This window comes from Pteropus alecto, unplaced genomic scaffold (genome assembly GCF_000325575.1).
Source record: "Pteropus alecto unplaced genomic scaffold, ASM32557v1 scaffold195, whole genome shotgun sequence".
In the NCBI taxonomy this organism is placed as follows: Eukaryota; Metazoa; Chordata; class Mammalia; order Chiroptera; family Pteropodidae; genus Pteropus; species Pteropus alecto.
In genome coordinates, this window is record NW_006438073.1 from 1,393,473 (window position 1) to 1,412,725 (window position 19,253).

Genomic DNA, 19,253 nt, shown 5'->3' on the forward strand with positions numbered 1-19,253 from the left:
CTTTGTCTGTTCAAAAAAAAAAAAAAAAAAAAAAAAAAAAATTCCCTGCATCCTCCAAACCATTTAAAAAAGTTTTTAAATTAGTTTCAGGTATATAGTACATTAGTTATAAATTTATATAGTTTATAAAGCGATACTCCTAAATACTCCTTCTCTCCTCTGACTCTCCAACTGGCCATTACATTAATGTTGACCGCATTCCCTCTGCTGTGCTCCCCATCCCCCTGACCATCTATCAGCTACTGATTTGTACTTCTTTAACCCTTCACCCCATTCTCCCAGCCCCGCAAACTTACATCCCCTTTGCCTGTTATCAAATTGCCCTCTATATTTGTTAGTGTGTTTTTGATTAGTTTGTTCTTTTTGTTCCTTAGATTCCGCATATAAGTGAAATTATATGGTATTTATCTTTCCCTGTCTGACTTATTTCACTCAGCATAATAACCTCTAGGTCCATCCATGTCATTGCAAATGGTAGAATTTCATTTTTTTTAATGGCTGAGTAATAGTCCATTGTATATATGAACCATAACTTCTTTATCCAATCGTCTGTCGATGGGCATTTAGATTGCTTCCTTATCTTGGCTATTGTAAGTTGAGCTGCCGTGAATATTGGGGTGCATAGGTCTTTATGAATTATTGTTTTGGTTTTCTTTGAATAAATACCCAGAAGTGCAATTGCTGGGTCAAAAGGTATGTCCATTTTTAATTTCTTGAGAAACCTCCAGACCGTTTTGCATAGTGGCTGTACCAATTTGAATCCCACCAGCAGTAAATGAGGGTTCCCTTTTCTCCACATCCTCGCCATTTGAATTCCACCAACCGTAAATGAGGGTTCCCTTTTCTCCACATCCTCGCCAACACTTATTGTTCTTTGGTTTATTGATGACAGCCATTCTGACAGGTGTCAGGTGACTCCATACCATTTTTTAAAGTTCTGTAGTTTGTTCCATTATACAGTTTGATGTTTGTCTTTAGGCATGTTTTTTCTTCTTTTAAACTGAATCTAGACTATATATCTTCCTTTAGTTTGGCTTGATGAGCTTAGTGGTCGTTGCTGCTGCAAATCACATCTCTGTTTCAGATTGGTTTAATGAATGTTGTGTGCGTGCGTGTGTGTGTGTGTTCTAAACCAAGGGAAGTTTTTGGCATTCTTTACAGCACCATCTCGCTACCATCCCAGATGGCCATTTATCAATTTATCATGTCTTTGCCATCTTTTCTCCCCTAACGCTAGGCCGTCTGATAAGTGGTCCTGTGCCTGACTCGTCCTGCGATCACGCATTCTCAGCGCCCAGCATAGCACCTTGCTGTTGAGACTGACGTGTGACTAAATGTAAAATGACGCATGTATCAGCTGCAGTCGGTACAGCCGGAGATTCCGATGTACCCAGTGTGAAACTGTGGGCTGCATTTTTATGGACCCTCGAGCTCACCTTGTTCATAAAGTTCCCGATGCTGGTTTGTTTCTTGGGTCATTTCGATTTGCCCCATAATCATAGAATGAAGCAACAGTTGTTTGAGCACTGGGAATTCTCACATGTGCTCCTTTCTGCAAAATGTATTGATGAATCAAAAACCAAAGCAGCCTTCGGTGGAGTGTTTTTCTCGCCTTCCAGAAAGGCATCATTATCTGTACAGTGGCTGTCGCCTCAAAACCTTATCTCTGACTTCCTATCAGTGACACAAGAATCACAAGGGCCTTCTCTGAGGGCCGGTGCTCCTTTATCTTACTTACTCTCTTAACCAGTGAGTTGACTTCAAAACATTTACGAAGACTGTTTAAAAGAGAATTTACCGTACAGCCTACACATTTGTATTTTCGGAAGTAAAATTCCCACATTTTATGGGCAAGGTGTATAACTACAGGTTGTACATATTTGACTTGGAGCAGATGTTTAGGTAAAAACAACGTGGCATCTTCAAGTGTCAAGTATGAAATCTTTCAAGTTTTAGTGACATTGAAGTGCCGTGTGTATGTTGCCATAAAAATAGCCTCTGAAATAATGTTTCGCACTCTGACCAACACCCTGGCCTTGGGCTGAACCCGAGAGATGTCACCAGAGGGCAGGTTAACAGCAATCTTGAGTCTTGCATGGGATGAACTTGATGCTTCTCTGGTGGGTTCTACGGCCTGAACTTTCTCGGCCAAGCTCATGACTCTGAAATCATTTCCTGGAGGGACACAGGGAGGGGGCCAGTCAGAAAATATTTTTTTGTCGATTGAACATTAGCTTGTGCTCTGTCTCCAGGAAGGAAAAGGATGACAACTTTGAAAAGTTTAGGAGGATGAAATATTTCAGTCATCCACAGAATCGTTTTGTGGCAGTGTAGTATTAGAGCATCCAAGGACAAATCTTTCCATATGCTACTTAAATCCAGGGATTCTTGACTCACTGTGAGTGTACACAGGGTTGGCACCACCATCGGTTCATTCATTTGTTGCTTCCTCTCCTCACTCATTCTCCACCTCATAGTCTATCAAGAGTTATTTACACGTAAGGCATTGTGAAAGAGAGCATTGGTTACGCTGTCTTTATAAATGAATCCTCATGGGGAAAATCTCACACATGTCTTTTCCATTATACGCCACTTTCCAGCAGTTATGACTAGCCTTGGAACGAGGCAAAGTTATCCTTTAGAAAATGCATCTGGCTTAGTCAACAGAGCTTTGAGACAAAGGTGGGGGCCCCCTTGATTAATTATTTCTACTCACACAACCCAGCAGGCAGGTGTCTGCTGCTGTCAGCCCTGCTCTGTAGCTTTCTGTTCCTGAGAGCCACTTACTCCACAGGTATTTGTTGAGGCTGTTTAATGCGTGATTCCCTGTAGATGGCTCAGGATCTAGAACAGAGTCGAATACACTTCCCGATACAAAAGTGTTGATGAGTTAGTCTTATACTTACATTTTCAGGTGCTTGCCCTTCCAAGTGATGTACAAATGTGTATTTCCTATTTTAAGGTCAGTAGATACTTTCGTTTTTCCCACTTTCACTGAAGGAGCATATGAATCCATATGGGAGGGTAGTTTCTACCTGTGTTTTGTTCTGCTCACGCCATCTTTTATAAGCTATTGTGCTAATTTAGTCATTCGATTTCATTTGTTTACTACGTTCATTCCTGTGCTTCCGTTACTGAAAAGGAGTCGTTTGCTCAGTCGAAGGATGGGGTAAAGGAAACGATAATATTGCGCAAATGTAAGCTGTTCCTACATCGGATGAATGGGTATCATTTCCTTCAGTGGCTCCTTTAGCCGTTAAAGTGCACTATCTTACCTATTATAAAGATAGAGCCTTTTCATGCTTAGAGTCGTCTCGGTGAAACTAAAGAGGATGGAGAATTAGAGATGGGGAGGGCTCTAAAAAGAGGGTTAATTGACAGACCTGCCCCCACCCCCCACACACAAGCATCTTGTTAAGTTTTTTCTCTTTCCTCTTGGAACAGCTGCTAGGTGTGATGACCGAATAGTTCTGCATATGGAGAGGGCTGGCAGAAGAAGTAGAGATGCGCAGGGAAGTCACCTCCCAGGGCAGAAGAGGAAAGCAGCCATTTCCAGCTGTGATCATCAAGGTGGCTTCCTAGCCCCACACAGTTTAAAGTTTCTCATGCACAAGAAGCTCAGCTCCATTTCCCGTAGGCCTAATACGGTGTCGTGAGCGGGGAACGTGCCTCCTCCGATGCTGAATGCGTGTGATACTTGGCGCACGGGTGCTGTGGTCTTGGACGTGAGAAGGAATTATTCTATCGCAGTTCTCTAATGGAGAATGTCACCCCACCCTCGCCATTATTCACTGAGTTCTGTCATTCAGCTGGATGAGGGTCATCCATCAGGCTGGAAGCCACAATTCCCTGGTGGCTTTAAGACAGCAACGCTGAATCAGTTTCTTTTGTCTTGGCAAGGGATGAGATAGGATTGTTAGCAGTGCCTTCTCGTGTGCTGGAAAATATGGGGACGGGTGTCAGGTAGATGCAGGGGTCAAGGAAGTCAATGCGATGCCAGGTAGATGCTGCCCTAGGGCTTCAGGTCAAGTGCCCCAAGGAAACCAGGTGTAAACTCATGGCCCTTTCTGAGCTGGTGTGGACATCCTGTAGTGTCACCTCGGCTGCACTCCTATAGGTTGTAGCAGGTTCAAGGGGAGAGAGCATGGAGTGGCCCACCGTCCTCCACGGGAGGAATTCACGGGAGCCTAGTGTAGGAAAATCCATTCTGCTCTACCTGGGATACTGAAGCTAGGGAGTTTTTGTGATGTGGGCATTATTTAGGTCTTACTTGTATTTGGGTCTTGAAGAGTGGGCTTGAGGCCACTCCTGCGTGTTACCATCATGGACCAGATTGTCTCCACACTGCCTTGTGACTGATGGTTTACTTGTTTACAGGCTGTGCGAGACCGTAGCAGCCTCTCCGCCACCATCATATTCTCGACACTTAGCATAGTGCCTTGAACACAATATATGTTCAACAGATACGTCTTGAATTGAATAACTGAGTCAGCGCCCTGCATGTTAGGCACACCGGCTAGACAGTGCCAACGTCTACATACTTGAATTTTGTCCCTGGATCGTGAACTTCGTGAGAATCCTAGGGGAGACTTATTCTAAACAGAAGCCAGCCTCGGGAACACAGTGGCCCAGTGGATGTGCCCTACCCTGCTTCCAGCTGTTCACTGATATATGTATATATATATTTTTGGTGTTTCACATGAGCTGTTTTAGAAATAACAAGGGCTTTGCCGTTACTTGGTTCGCAATAAGCAGTAAGCACTGTGCTCCATGTGTATAGAAGTCTGTCATTTGGGGAGGATAGACTGAAACTTCCTATTTTCATGGTAATTAGTCTTTCTTTTATGATTGCCCGGCGTGCTGTCGTCCGCTGGGAGAGTGGACAGCCCCTTTCTGTCAAGGGCCGCATCTCATTCCGCCAGCTCTTCGTGCAGGAACAGCGTGCTAGGGTCCATGTGAGAGGCCGGTCGAAGCTGTCCTGTGGTGGAGGCGTGCAGGGTCCCTGTGCAGGCTCCCCCGATGCCCTGGAGTGAGTGTCGCGTAGTGCTTTACTCATCGTGTCTCTGAAGTCTCCAACGGCCCAAGAGGCTGGGCTGACGAGTGCTCCTCCTGTGAATGCAGATTCTGGAGGGTCTCAGTCTAGACCTGGGTCATACAAGGGGTTACAGGAGACAGGAGTTGCTTTTCTTACTCCCAGTCCCTTTCTGGCTCCTGGAAAAGTTCCCACTTACTGCATTGTTCTACTACAAACGCTGCAGTCCAGTCTCTGTGTTGATAAGCTGCCCAGCCGATAGCAGGGCTAAAGTAAATCCAGAAACTTTAAAACGTGTTTTGTATTCAGAGAGATGGGAATTACAAAGGGGATTTAAATCGAAGGCGTGAATTTTTAGAGAGAAATTTCTCAGGGAGAAATGCATTCTTTTTACCTAATTGGAGTAGGGGGAGCATATTTTAATTCAGGGCATGGGTTAAGCTAAATCGATCACTCTCTTCCCCAGCAATTTCTCCTGACCTGTGTTGGTAGCTGTGCCGGGTGCTGGCGGCTGTCCCACTCAGTCGCCCTGCAGTGAAATTTTATAAACACAGGGCACTGGGAACCTAGTGCAGCCTTGACAATAGGCTCGGAGATTGATTGATAAATGCTGTGGCTGTGCCTTGGGTGTGGCCTTCCTTTCTTTTCACTGCTGGGCCTGATTACATTCAGCTTTGAGGGGAGGTTTGCCGGTAGAATCTTCAGCATCGTGAAATCGAATAGCTTTTCACTGCCAAACTCATGGGAGAAAAAATCGTAAGGTATATTCATGTTCAATTACAATGACATTGTGGTGGCAGGCAAGCTCAGAGGCTCCAGGACTGGCTGATATTCAGGCTGAAAAGAGCATGATTGAAACCCGTTGGTTGATGACTCGGCCATACATGGTATCTGTGTGCTGCCATAGATACAAGCACCTTCTTTGAGTAGCTAAAAACATAGTCTTGCTAGAGCTGTGTTATAGATGTGGTTTATGTAGCGCTGCCTTGAATCTCATAGACTTAAATACACAGTGGAGCCTGTTAGATCCTTCTGTAGTTTTACCCAATGGCTCGGAGCAAGAGAGTGTCTCACTGATAACACGGTTGAGAGAATATCCGCTTGTTGAAGAGGGACTGTAGTTCATCCAACTGGACGAGAGTTAATTTTGGATGTGGAATACATTCAGAACGTGGAAAGGGTTGCAGAGAAGACGCAGGATCCAAGGGAGAGTACTTTTGGCAACCACCGATTTGTCACTGGGACAAAACCGCTGTCATCTGTTCTGGAACAGGGCCGATGTCGTTGTCTGGCGATCCGAGTTCTGGCCTCAGTTCTTTTCCGCTGTTGACGTGGCAGGTCAGCCTTTCTGGGCCTCTCCTTCTTCCTCTACAAAATGAGCAGGGTTCAAATCAGTGTACTCTAAACTCAAAACTTCTAGAATCCTGTCTAAAATCATTTCAATCCAAAACGATTAGTAGTTATATTAATCAGATTCTCCAGAGAAGCAGAACCGGCAGGAGCCTGCTTGCCTATCTATCCGCCTATCTATCCATCTATCCATCCATCTATCTATTGAGAGAGTTTAGAAAATTGCCTCACATTATTGAGTGAGTCTGAAATCCATAGGGTAGGCCGGCAGACTGGTAGCTCAGGCAGAAGTTGATATTGTGGTCTTGAGTTCGAATTCCCAATGGCAGGAGGTGGGCATGTCGGGCAGGTTACTGTGTTGCAGTCTGGAGGCAGAATTTCTTCTTCAAACCTAAGAAAAATATTCTGAGAAACCTCAGTCTTTGCTCGCATGGCCTTCCACTGATTGGCTGAGGCACACACGCATTATGGAGGATAATCCACTTTATTCAAAGTATACGGATTTAAATGTTAATCATATCTAAAAAAATACCTTCACAGCAATATCTAGACTGGTGTTTGACCAAACAGCTGTGTATTGTAGCCTAGCCAAGTCGACACAAAACCTTAACTATCACCATAGTGAAGTTGTAACTTCCCTTTTATTTGTAATATAAGTCATGTGATGGAAAAGCAGGCTAGTCTAAATTTAAACATGTTGTATTAGCGACAAATTCAGATGAGTCCTTTTCAAGTTCAAAGCCATTAAAACCTCGTCAAGGAGACAGACAAGTGAAAAAGAAAGAGTTGCAATGTAATTGCCCGCATAAGGTAGAGCGGTGAGGTGCAGAGGGGAGGGAGGACACTTCATTTCTTGCGGGGAGAGAGGACGAAGTCGGGGCAGGCTCCACAGAAGAGGATACATATAAGCTGGGTCTCGATGGGGTAACTAGGACTTCTCCAGGAAAGCATTCCCAGCAGGAAACAGTATATGCAAGTACTTGGAGAATAAAAAACTGTCACACTCATGAAATGGCCGAGTGTTTAGAATGCATGTCTGGAAAGCTTCTGTCACATAATGGGTGCTCGAGGTGCAATATCTGTTATCCTCACTGGAAAAATTAAAACGTGGCAGGTCTTCTATTTTATGGTTTCTTGGTTAGCAAATTGACATCAGGCCATCAGTAAAATATGACAATTCTTGGCTTTAAACAAAATGGTCACGATAATGTGTGTAGATAGGGCCCGCTGAAGCTTGCTCAATTTTCCATTCTTACCATTTAAAAGTATTTTCTTGTCCATGCTGGGTTAATTACAAAGCGAATTCAAAATTTATGTCTATATAGGATTTATCTTATAAGGTAGGCATTTTTGACCAAATAGATCAGGTTTCTGAGAATGTTCTCTGAACCAATTATGCCACCTTGGGCAAATCAGTCTACCTCTTTCAGCTTTAAATTCTCACCTGCAACGAGAGGGAATTGGGCTGTTTTTTAGAGGTTCACCCATAGGATGGTCTATAACAGTACATGAAAATTGTTATCTGTGCTATGCCTAGTTATATAGGTGTATTTCTATAGCATGAATCATTGTGATAACCAAGCATTTCCTAATAGCAACTGTTTACAGTGAAAGTAATATATTGCTGCTTTGGTCACTTTATTATTTTATGAGCATTATGCCATTAAATATTTAGAATAACCCTGAAAAGTAACTAATATTACTTTCCATTTATAGTTGAAGAAACCAGACGCTTAGATAATTTAAATAACCAGTCTGGGCTCAATCAGGTGGTAATGGGGGACCTGGGGCTTGGACCCTGATCTTTTGGCTCCAAAGTCTGCATTTTTTATCAAGGGCTGTCACCCAGAGTACACAATTATCACCACAGTGTAGTATCTTGTGTACATAGCAGAGGTGAAATACTGACTTATAAAAAGGCAAGTCTCACTCTCTGAAAGCAATCTCTTTAACATTTTAAACAATAAAAGAAAAGAGACTTGCTGGTATGTTGGCTGAATGGACCATGAACTTTAACATATCACTGGGCATCATAGCAAAGATAGGAAGCAAGTATTATTCTCCATTAGAGAGGACACTAAAATCACCTGCTTAATGAGTGACAAGACTCTGATCGTTGACCTCACCCACTTTCATTTGGATTCTGCCCCCACAGCCCATGATGACTGTCCTTGACACGCTGGTTCTTAGGATTTTGCTGGTCCTTCTGTTCAGGGACCCGTGCTGCCTCTGTTAGGGACCATTCCCCTTACTGCAAAGTAGCGTTCAGATCTCAGCCTGGTGGCTGTCTCAGAGAGCCATTTCCTGCGCTTCCATTTTAAATTAGCCACTTGTCATTCACTGTCTCGTAATCCTGTCTCTGTATTTCACATATCACTGGAACGCATTTTTCTTATTTATGTGTTTATTTTGACTGCTTCTTTCTGTTTGAATGAAGCTCAGTGAGAGCAGCAACTTTCTCTCTTATTTACTGCTCTACTCCCACCTCTGGATTAGTGGCTGGACCACAGTAGGCTCTGTGTCTGTCCGTCTGTCCGTCCATCCATCTGTCCATCCATGCATCCATCCATGCATCCATCCATCCATCCATCCATCCATCCATCCATCCATCCATCCATCCATCTCTTCCCCTCCTTCACTTCCCTCCTTCCTTCCTTCTGCCCTCCCTCCTTGTATCTATAAAATGGCTTGGCCATATGAAGTTATAGGACGAAGCATTAAATTTGCTTCTCCAGTTAAGATGTGGGAAGATCCTCCTATTTTCTGTATAGTTAATCATTTAACCCTTGATTTTTTTTCTTTTAGATGCTTCCTTTTTGTACCAAGCACAATATCTAGCAGAATGCTGAGAAATCAAACTTCGATTATAAAAATTCTAATTCGGAGAAATTGTTTCTCACCCCCTCTGCGTTTTTCTTCTCTCTTGCCAGGACTTCGTGCTCGAATTACAAAGACACCTCTTTGGACAGCTCATTCTGGATGAACGAGTGGTAACACTAAGTGTCATCCCCACTGCCTTAAGGGGTAAGTTGGAGGCGCTTGTGCATCTCCAAGGCGTTAATATATGTCAGTCCATATTTCCTGCGTGTCTGTTTGCTACGTAGCTCTGCTAACTGCTCTCCATATGCTGACCTGAGTCGAGAAAGCCGACGTGGGTCCCTCAGGTGCTGTAACTGCTTCCTGCAGGGGACCCGCTGCCAAGCCTGAGTGGCTCGTTACAAACGCTCTTTAATCTGTATGGTCCTCTCTCTCTCTCTGGAGAACTGTGTGCCCATCCTCTGGGAGCAGAGGTGGAAAAATTCCAAAATGAGAAGCATCCATTTCTACCTCTTTACATGCTAAATACTGATAGAGCCCACGCATGAACCCCAAACCGACTAGGACCTCTTGCCGAAGAACAGATCTAGAGTATATCATTTCTAGTCGGAGTTGTACGGTCAGGTAAGCTCAGGAAACTTGGACACTAAGAAAGCACTGAAGGAAGGCGAGCTTCTACCTGTGATGCTGAGCCATCTTGTTCTGACCGGGATGTTTTACGCGTAGATGTGTTAGCGTTGCAGGCTGAGTACTAAAGCAGGAACACGGATTCTGGCTGGTTCTGGGCTGTGGATGAGCTTGCTTGGGTCTGCACAGCGTGTCCCTGACAAGTGTTTTAAGGATATTTAAATTAGTTGCCTGCCTTTAAAAACAAGAAATTTCTTATAAAAGCAGTGTTTTTTTTTTCGGTGTTTCTTAAAAACGTGGTTCAGCTGGCAGCATGGGGTTCTGCATTCTACTGGCCCTTTGGGATGGGTCGTGCGTGGGTCAGTTCCTGCAGTCTCCACTGCTTCACGCAGTGTCCCCAACACTGAGTTTTTTTTTTCATTTACTTAAGTCGTTTTTCCTATAGTAGAATGAGGAGAAAACCGAAAAAGTCCTATCTACTTCTGTATTAGTCGTGGAAAAACTAAAGGTATTTCTGTGGAGTTTCGTATTTCAAGAAAAATAGAACAGAACATGTTTTGTGTGCCGAAGAATACTTGTAAAAATTTAATTTGCAGGCAAATGGTCTCTGTTTCTTAAGAATACAGCACTCAGGCCTGCTTTATTCAGACATTTTAAACAGCCCCAAGTATGCGAGTGTGCTCTGGACGGCACGGTTTTCTCTCTGTGTTCAGACACAACTCTTTTGCTTTTATTTTCGGCCACTTCCTCTCTTTCAACAGCAAGCTCTTCCCCTCCTTCCCAAAGATCAATTGTTGGGTCTCCTGGCTCGGAGAAACGGGAAGAGTGTGTAATTTGCACACGCATGTGGATCCTGGAACTAGGTTCCATTCTGCCGTCTCCAGTGGACCCCCAACATTCCCGAGACTTTCTGGCCCCAAAACAGATGAGGTTCTGTCACCTCATTTACTCTGGGTGGGGTTCCCAAGAGAACTGTGCTCTTAGCCTGCTAAGGCGCACACTGAAGCCCTTAGACTTTCTCTGTGTGCATTTGCTTTGTAGTGAAAAACATAATCTGGTTTCGTTTGTTTATTCTGTTTTACAAGGGTGGTTCTGGCTTCTTCGTGAAGATAAACTGGAAGGGAGGGAGCAGGGAAGAACCATGAAAGTTGACTTCCGTTGTTTGTAGGGTGATTGGGGGAAGAGAAGGGTAGGGCACGTGTTGATAACAGATGGAAAGACTGGACTTAATTAGTGGAAAATTTTTAGGATGACTGATATGGAGTTCCTAGAAAGAGTTCTCATCTATCAATTGGTTATTTAACAATGGAATGTGCTCCCCAGTGGAGCTGTGAACTCCCATCGCTCAGTGTATTTGTGCAGAGGACAGTGGCTCATCTGTCTGTCAGGCTGCACTGGGAGGTTCTCCAATGAGAAGCAAGGTTAGGCTAGATGGATGACCTCGTAGGTCTCTTCGAAAACTCAGATTTAATTATTCCCTGAATTAAACTGGTTAGGAACCTTTCAGCTTAAACAGTTTCACTTCAGTCCATAGAAAGAAAATATTGAAAGTGGAGCTAGAGGCTGAATATAACCCTTTTTAATTGCATTTAGTTCTGGACACGTGACTCGTTCTTTCTTAAATGTTCCAATATAACCCTTCAAAAATGTTATAAACAGATGTGTATAGTGGCTAGTATTTATAAGCTGGGATTTTACAAGCATATTTCCTACATGATTTTTCTACTGAAAATTTTTATTTTCCCTTAGCTGAAACTCATTTTGTAGTTCTATTTTTGATAGCTGGATTTTTAATACAGCTTTTATCATTTGTATAAAAATATTTGTTACTGATTATATACCATTCTGTTTAATTTTGAAATTCAGGGTTTTATACATTATCAGTAATTGTCGATTGTCAGAGTGTATTTAATTTGGATATAATGACCTACAAAAAAAAAGTCCCTTTAGAGGAAAACTTTTATTAAAAATTTGTTTTATAAATTAATTTTTATAACATATAATGTTTGCTCCTTCTTACAAAAGTAATTAACTACTCATTTGGTTACATTATTGGGGCTTGTTTGTTATGTAATGTAATGTACCACTTGGACTTTATAAGTATTTATGCCATAAAACCTCTTGTTTTCATGAAAATAGACTCCATTAAAAAATTCTTTTTTGCACTTGATGCCTTTGAGACACTTAGGAAAAGCTTGTATTATGAAATTTAAATTTGCCGTGGCTTTAAAGCAATGCGTGCCATACTAGTATTGTATTTTGAACTATCTTAAAATTGACTCTTGATTTTAAAGATGCATGGCTGTGGGCGGTTCTGGCATCTTCTCGAGATCAAAACAGCCTGGAATGTTGACTGCTGCAGGAGAACAGCTGGAGAATTTTAAGCAGAAACTGTGAAAGTTTTGCTGACTGGACATTGATAATGCATGGGGTGGCTTATTTTAAGTAGAAGGGTTTTAGAGGCTTCTGACACTAAGATGTAGACAGCATCAGACAGACACTATTCTTCCTTTCCTGTTTGCCACTACTGCCACCATCATCAATATTATCTCCCATTCACTCATTCATTCATTCACTCACTCAACAAATATTTATTGGGTATTCGCCATGTACCAGGTACTTTTTAAAACAGTAGACTTAACAGTAAACACTTTAAACAAGATCTCTGCTTTATGGAGTTTGCATACTTAGACAGAACTTGTGTTACACAATCTACATATATTATTTTACTTAATCCTTAAAACAACCCTGTGAGGCAGGTAGTATCCTCATTTCACAAATAAGAAACCGAGACATTAAGTGACTTGTCCGATGTCACACAGCAAGGTCTGAGGTCAGGACAGAGGGACTCAGATGCATGGGCCCTGAGCTGTTTTGCTGGCCCCCTGGGAAAGACGACTGGCTGGTAAATGAATTGCACATGTCCATTGCACATCTGTATGGGCTTCAGTGTCATGTGGGAGGTAAAAGCTTCATACCATGGCGGGTTTAGATACGTAGGCCAGCCATGCTCGCTCTCACTATATTCTTTGGGCTAATTTGGATGTATTTAGTTTCAGAAACAGACCTCCTACGCCTGTGCCTTTTGATGAAATGGGACAAGAGTCACCTTCCCAATGAATATATCTGTGGATTTTAGGATTTTCATATGTATATTTTGCATACTTCATTTTCTGCTAGTATTGTCTTCATGTAGAACGGTTTTTAGTGGCATTCCTTGAGTTCCATGTTTTTTTAGCCCGTGTTGTTTGAAGTACTGCTTTTTGATCAGAAACAGCAGACTAAAGTGCTGTTCAGAACATGAGCACGTTACGGAGTCTTTTGCTCATTTGCGTAATTTTATTAAAGGTGGATGATTGTATATGTGAGATTATTTAATCTTCGGGATCCTATTTGGATAAAAGTAACATATTTTCAACCTTTATTTATTATTTGCTAATTTATATTTATGTTTTACCAGATGAAGTCTTTAGAATTGACTATAGATTATCAATAAAGAATGATGTTTGGTGGGATATTCTCTTTGTATTATTCTGTGTTTGACCTTAAAAGTGAAGAATATGGAAGGAGTTGAGTTTCTTGAATTTTAAGCAGAAAAGTTATTTCTGACAGCTTTGATATTACTTAAAAATGTATTTTTAATGTTGCTTTTTCTTATAACTGTTCAGAGATGAGTACATCTTCATATTTTCATTTGAGGTAGGTGTTATTATTATCAACCCTATTTTATGATGAAGGTAATGGGATTCAGAAGGCTTCTAAGTTACTGAGAGATGAATTGCTAAACCCAGGACTACTGGTTTTGAAGCCTGAGATAGTTCCACTATACCCTGTGGCTTATTTAATTAAATTAATTAATTAATTGATTATTGTGACGTTGGTTAACAAAATCCAATAGGTTTCAATTGTACACTTTAATAGTAAGGCATATATATGTTTACACTGTGTGTTCACCTCCCATAGTGAGATTTCTTTCTGTCACTACATATTTGATCCCCTTTACCCCGTCTACCTCCCCACTGTCCTCACCCCCCTACCCTCTGGTAATCACTGGTCTATAGTCCATGTCCATGAGTCTCTGTTTGTCCTATTCATTTGTTGCTTTTAGGTTTATATCCCACATATAAGTGATATCATGTGATATTCAACTTTGTCTGTCTGGCTTATTTCGCTTAGTATGATTATTTCAGGGTCCAACCAATGTTATTGCAAATGGCAGTATTTCCATTGTATATACGTACCACAGCTTCTTTATCTGATCATCTATCATAGGGTTGCAAATCTGATCATTATAGGACACTTTTTTTTTATTAATTATGATTTTTTATGTAATAGTAGAGTGGAAAATGGTCATGTCCTCGATTATAATCAGCATAGCAAAAATTTTTGCTTAGTCTTGTCTAGGCACATAGTACAACATGATGCTTTTGTAAAATTTAGCTTTATTGAGATATAAGTGACAAATATGTCATAAGGTAAATAACGTGTACATCGTGGAGATTTTATGTATATATAGTGAAAGGATTCCCCCATCTCATTATTTAACACACCCTTACCTGACTTTTTTATTTATTTTTTTGGTGAGAACATTTAAGTTCTCTCTTTGCAAATTTCAGTTATATACTATAGCTTATCAACTATAGTCACCATGTTTCACTTGAGATCCTTAGACCTTACCATTTTATAGCTGAAAGTTTGTACCTTTTTACAACATTCTCCTGATTTTCCCCTAGGCCCAGGCAACTACTTTTCTACTCTGTTTCTAGGATTGTGTATGTGTGTGTACATGTGTGTGTGTGTACGTGTGTACATACATACGTGTACATGTCATTCCCCCCAAAACTTTTATTAAGAGAATTTTCAAAAATATAGAAAAGTAGAGAGAATTGTACAGTGAATAATAAGCTCACCACTTGAATTCTATAATTGTTAACATTTTGCTATATTTGCTTCTCAAGTGTCATTTTGCATTGTAGTTTGAGGATAGGATACTTCTTAAGTAGTAATTTACATAATTCTCGGAGATCTTTGCCAAGGAATTTAATTTTAGACGCCTGTTAACACATATGTCCTGTTATATTATTATCACAGAATGAAGCATTAGCTAAAGTCTCATTTTATGATTTGGAAATATGCTGGTTTTTGCAATTTTAGGATGGAGTGCTAAACTGAGATTATTTTACTGTAGTTGGGCAAAGTCTAAAGAACTTGAAAAATCTTACATAGTTTGAAACCCCAAGTGGCTTTATAAACTCATAGAACTAAAGTTATTTGGGTGACCTCAGTGATAAAAAATGGAACCAGACAATGCAAACCCATGGGCAGTGTCTGAGGAATGTTGGAGATAATTCAGTTTTAGAGGCAGTTCTGGCAGACGAGATCTACATATAAAATGGATCAAAAGGTCAGACTTCCTTTAAGAAACCTAGAAGCAGGACTAGAACAGGGACATACAAATATTTCCCTGCAGTTAATTGTTCTTCCCAGTTTTTCACCCTCGAAAGCCAATGTCCTTAAATTTCCTTTTTCCTTCTGACATAATTCCTCTCTTCCCTTCAGAGCAAGGAGTAGTTCTCATCTCAAGGTCATATGGAAGAAATATGCTTGTTTTAGCTCAGCTGGTATTTTATTTTACTCTTCTGTTAGTAACAAATGATGTTGATGGATCTAAAGGAATAACAGTTCAAATGACTCAGAAGTATTCTTTCTTCTGTATTTACTGAGAGTATTTTTTTAAACACACACACACACACACACACACACACATCAAATTAACATTTTGGGAATTCCCATGTTTTCTGTTATGTGACTTGGCTTCCGTGGCAACCTTCTGACTTCAGTCCCGGGGGTTGTGGTTACTTGGGTGGCATGTCCTGGCTCTACTGCCTGCTGCTGACCAGCTGTGTGACCTTGAGTGAGTCACTTAAGGTCTCCAGTTTCTTGGGGGATTGGGTTAGACAATTTTACGGGTCCTCCCCACCAGGATGAAAGAGTCCTTGGTTCTGTGTTCACATTTATATTTTTGAGGAGATCAGATTTATTTTTATAACTAGTGGACTGATGATCTTATGTAGTGCCTCTTATTACTTGCCAGTTAAGATTAGAAAGTGTACCTTGAAATATGTGTTAACAACGTGAAAAAAATCCCACTCTTACGTGTGCGTGTCGTATGCGTAGATTATGTATACGTAATGATTCATTTTTCATCAGGATGAGGATTTAAAAGCTTATTTGTCTAAAGTAGTATCTGGTCTTTAATAGTAAGTAAAAATCTTGTCTGTTGCAAATATAGGTCCATTCATATTTTTAAAATAATGAAAATTACCTCAGAAAGGTAATATGTTTGTCCAGGAGAACTTAAAACTTCTGCTTAAACTATTTTCTTCTACAGAATATAATTTCAAAATTTTAAACATAATAGAGCTGTAATCCTGTTCTCCCATTCGGCACCCTCTTCCCAGTAACTAATATGAAATGACCGGAAAATGTTGCTTTACTTTATCTTTAGGGTACGCTTTAAATTGTAGGTCTTTCGTCGAAAGACACAACAAAACTTAACACTTGAACCTCTGGTCTATCACTTTTTTAAGGCAACTTACTGTATATTTTCGATGAAATAGTGGCCCGTCGCTATTCCAAGGATTTGCAATGTGGGGTACTCTAGCTTAGCTAACTTAAAAATGAAATAAGTCCAGCAAGGAGCACAGAGTAAGTGTACGCTTAATATTTTGCAAATCACGAAATTAATTTGGAGGGCTCGAGGCAGGGTTTTTCTGACTGTAACGTTCCAGCTGTGGTTTTGGAGACAAAATATTTACTACCACTTTAAACCCAAGGATGATAGGTGTGTGTTCTTACTGCCGAAAGGCTTAGAAAAGCAGCTGAGACTCCCTTCGAGTGAGTAAACCTTTATTCAGCAAACTCTGGAGCCGCGTGCCTGTGGAACTTTGGTGGTGATTCTGGAATGTGGGTCCAACAGCAGCGCAGTCATGGGTGAGCCCGGCGGCTCCAGGGCCTGATGGCAGGCTGTCCTGGCTGATCACTTCGGGCAGCCCATGGAAAACCACTTTCTGGTTAAGTCTGCATCATACTCTTCCACCAATGGAAAAAATTGAACATGATGAGGGTGTGTAGCTAGAAGACAAAAATATATCCAGCATTGCACAGGATCTGTTTTTAGCTCTTAACGGCCGAGTATTTGAAGTGTTGTTAGACACTGTTTCCTGCCTGACCATGGGCAGACAGAAGAGAGAGTTCATGGATGTACATAGAGACCCTGATTTTGTGAAATTTTTCTGCTAATTAAGGGCGTCTGAGAAAAACTGGCTACCTCTAAAGTTTTGGCAAAGGTAAGATTATAAACATTTATTTCCTCCCTTCTGGAGTTGAGACTTAATTTTATATGTGAGATATAAATGTCTCTTGACATGCTCCTTTTGGCAATATTTCATTGTGTGCTGACTTTTCTGTTTTACATTATTTTGTACGTAGGCTACAGGCATCGGTGTGCATAAGGGAACTTTACCTTTAAATTTACCTTTTCGACACCTATTGGTGATTTGTTGTAGTTGTCCACCCCATTTCACTAAGTCTCCAAAAGCTGGTGGTATATATTGTGTAGATTTATTTTTCCTGATATCTCAAGAAAGTACCAGCTGTCAGTCTGATCACGTTAAGGCATTAATGACTATTACCTTATCTTTACCAGGCACAGAAGGAAATTAAAATGTGGCGGAGTTCGTATTTTACAGTTTCCTGGTTATTATATAACCTCTCCAGTCCTTAGTTTTGAGCTGAATGAGCTACTTGATTCAAGAGTTTCTTTTCAAACTTGTAATTTGACGTTCGCTGTTTGTTAACGTTTGTCCTTAACTTTTGTCTCGAACTTCCCGTTAAAGAAATAGAAGCTCTTGTAATCTGAGTGTGAGGGGTACCTTGTTTAAGTTGGAAGATTGATTCATGCCCTAATCCCCAAGAGGCTGCTCATTCATCAGGCATTTGTCTCAACACTGAGCTTATCGGCAGAGACCGAGAAAGCCTAGCTTGGCATAGTACTTCCTCTGCTTTACGTTACTTTGGCCAAGCATGTAATTCTCAGAAAATTGGTAGGTGGAGAGACAGAAATAGGAAGCTTTATTGAAGTTGTTGTAACTTGGAGGATTATTTATAGAATTTCTGGAAAGTAAGGGTACAGCTGAACAGCTGCTGGAGTTTTTTCTAACACGTCGAAGCATTTCGCTGTGGCCCTCTGTCACACTTACGGATTCTGAAGTTTTAAACTCAGTTTCAGTATGATGAGGTTTTGAGTTATTTGAGGGTGGGCAGTGTGTGTTTCTTTTGAGTGTGTGTCTTCTGTACAGATATATTGTGCATCACCGGTTCCTTCACTCCCTTTACAGAAAAGTCTTTTTGGGATGGAAGAATGGTGAGCGCTGTCCAGGAAGGCTAGAATTAATAGAAACATGGGTAACATTTTATTTATTACTTCTTCGGATCTAGAGTATGCTGCTGTGACAGAGCCAGCAGCCAGCAACCGTTTAGAGCACGCACAGAACAAGCTGCCTGCCTTCTTCTCTAGTCAAATTAACACTTGTCAACTACCTTGATTTTTACCAGAGTTTGTAGACAGAAACTGAAGTCTGTTGAGGAATCTTATGACTCCCATCCATACTGACCAGACTGTAAATAGTGTTTCGAGTGCAAATAGATAACACCGTTCTTTCAATATTTTAGTGCAGAGCGAGCGACTTGCATAGCTCTCTCCGACCAGGCCTGTTCAAGGATGCTGGGAAGCGTAAGATAAGAGTCAGGCTCCTTGCCAAGAGATTATCCTTCCAAAGTGGTCCCCCACTTAACTACTAAGTAGAACAAATGATTCTGCCTTGGTGGTCCAAGGCTGTGTTTGAGAACAGCCATATTCTTTTCTCAGAGATTTAAGGTTAGTGCAGCGTCTCGACAACCTCTTTCTACCATAGCTATGGAATGGATGTGGGAGGGACACAGAAGGAAGCCTCGAGGGAAATCCCATACTCCCTAGATATCTGATGGGACATGTTTCTGCGTCTGCATGTGCCTCCAGGTTTGGCCCACTTTGTGAGATTCGTTTATGTGAACATAATAAACCACATTAGTGAGATCGCTTAGCTCAATTGTTAGATTTTTTAAAAAAATTTATGTCCTTTTTATAGGACATTTAGAACTAGATCTTTTGGACATTTAAAAAGAATTTAGGTGATAATTTGTACTTTTTGTTTGAAATTAAGTATACCTTAGATAAAAGCCAAGGTAAAAATGGCTTTACTAGTAGGAGCTAAAAAAAATTAGGCTATGGAATTGAAAAAAATAGCAAAAATATTAGAGACAGGGAAAGGTAATAATACTAGAAGTAGATAAACCCGAGTTTCTTACCCTTGACACACAAAAGTAC

General features: G+C 41.0%; 1 protein-coding gene across 1 annotated transcript in view; it reads left to right on the forward strand.

Moving 5' to 3' along the window:
• The first annotated feature begins 9,312 nt into the window (after positions 1–9,312).
• Positions 9,313–19,253, forward strand: part of TIAM2 (T cell lymphoma invasion and metastasis 2) — a 125,737-nt gene continuing 115,796 nt past the window's right edge. Inside the window, exon 1 of the mRNA XM_025049051.1 lies at positions 9,313–9,406. The gene's annotated coding sequence lies outside the window, so the exon portion shown is untranslated. The remainder of the gene's footprint in view (positions 9,407–19,253) is intronic.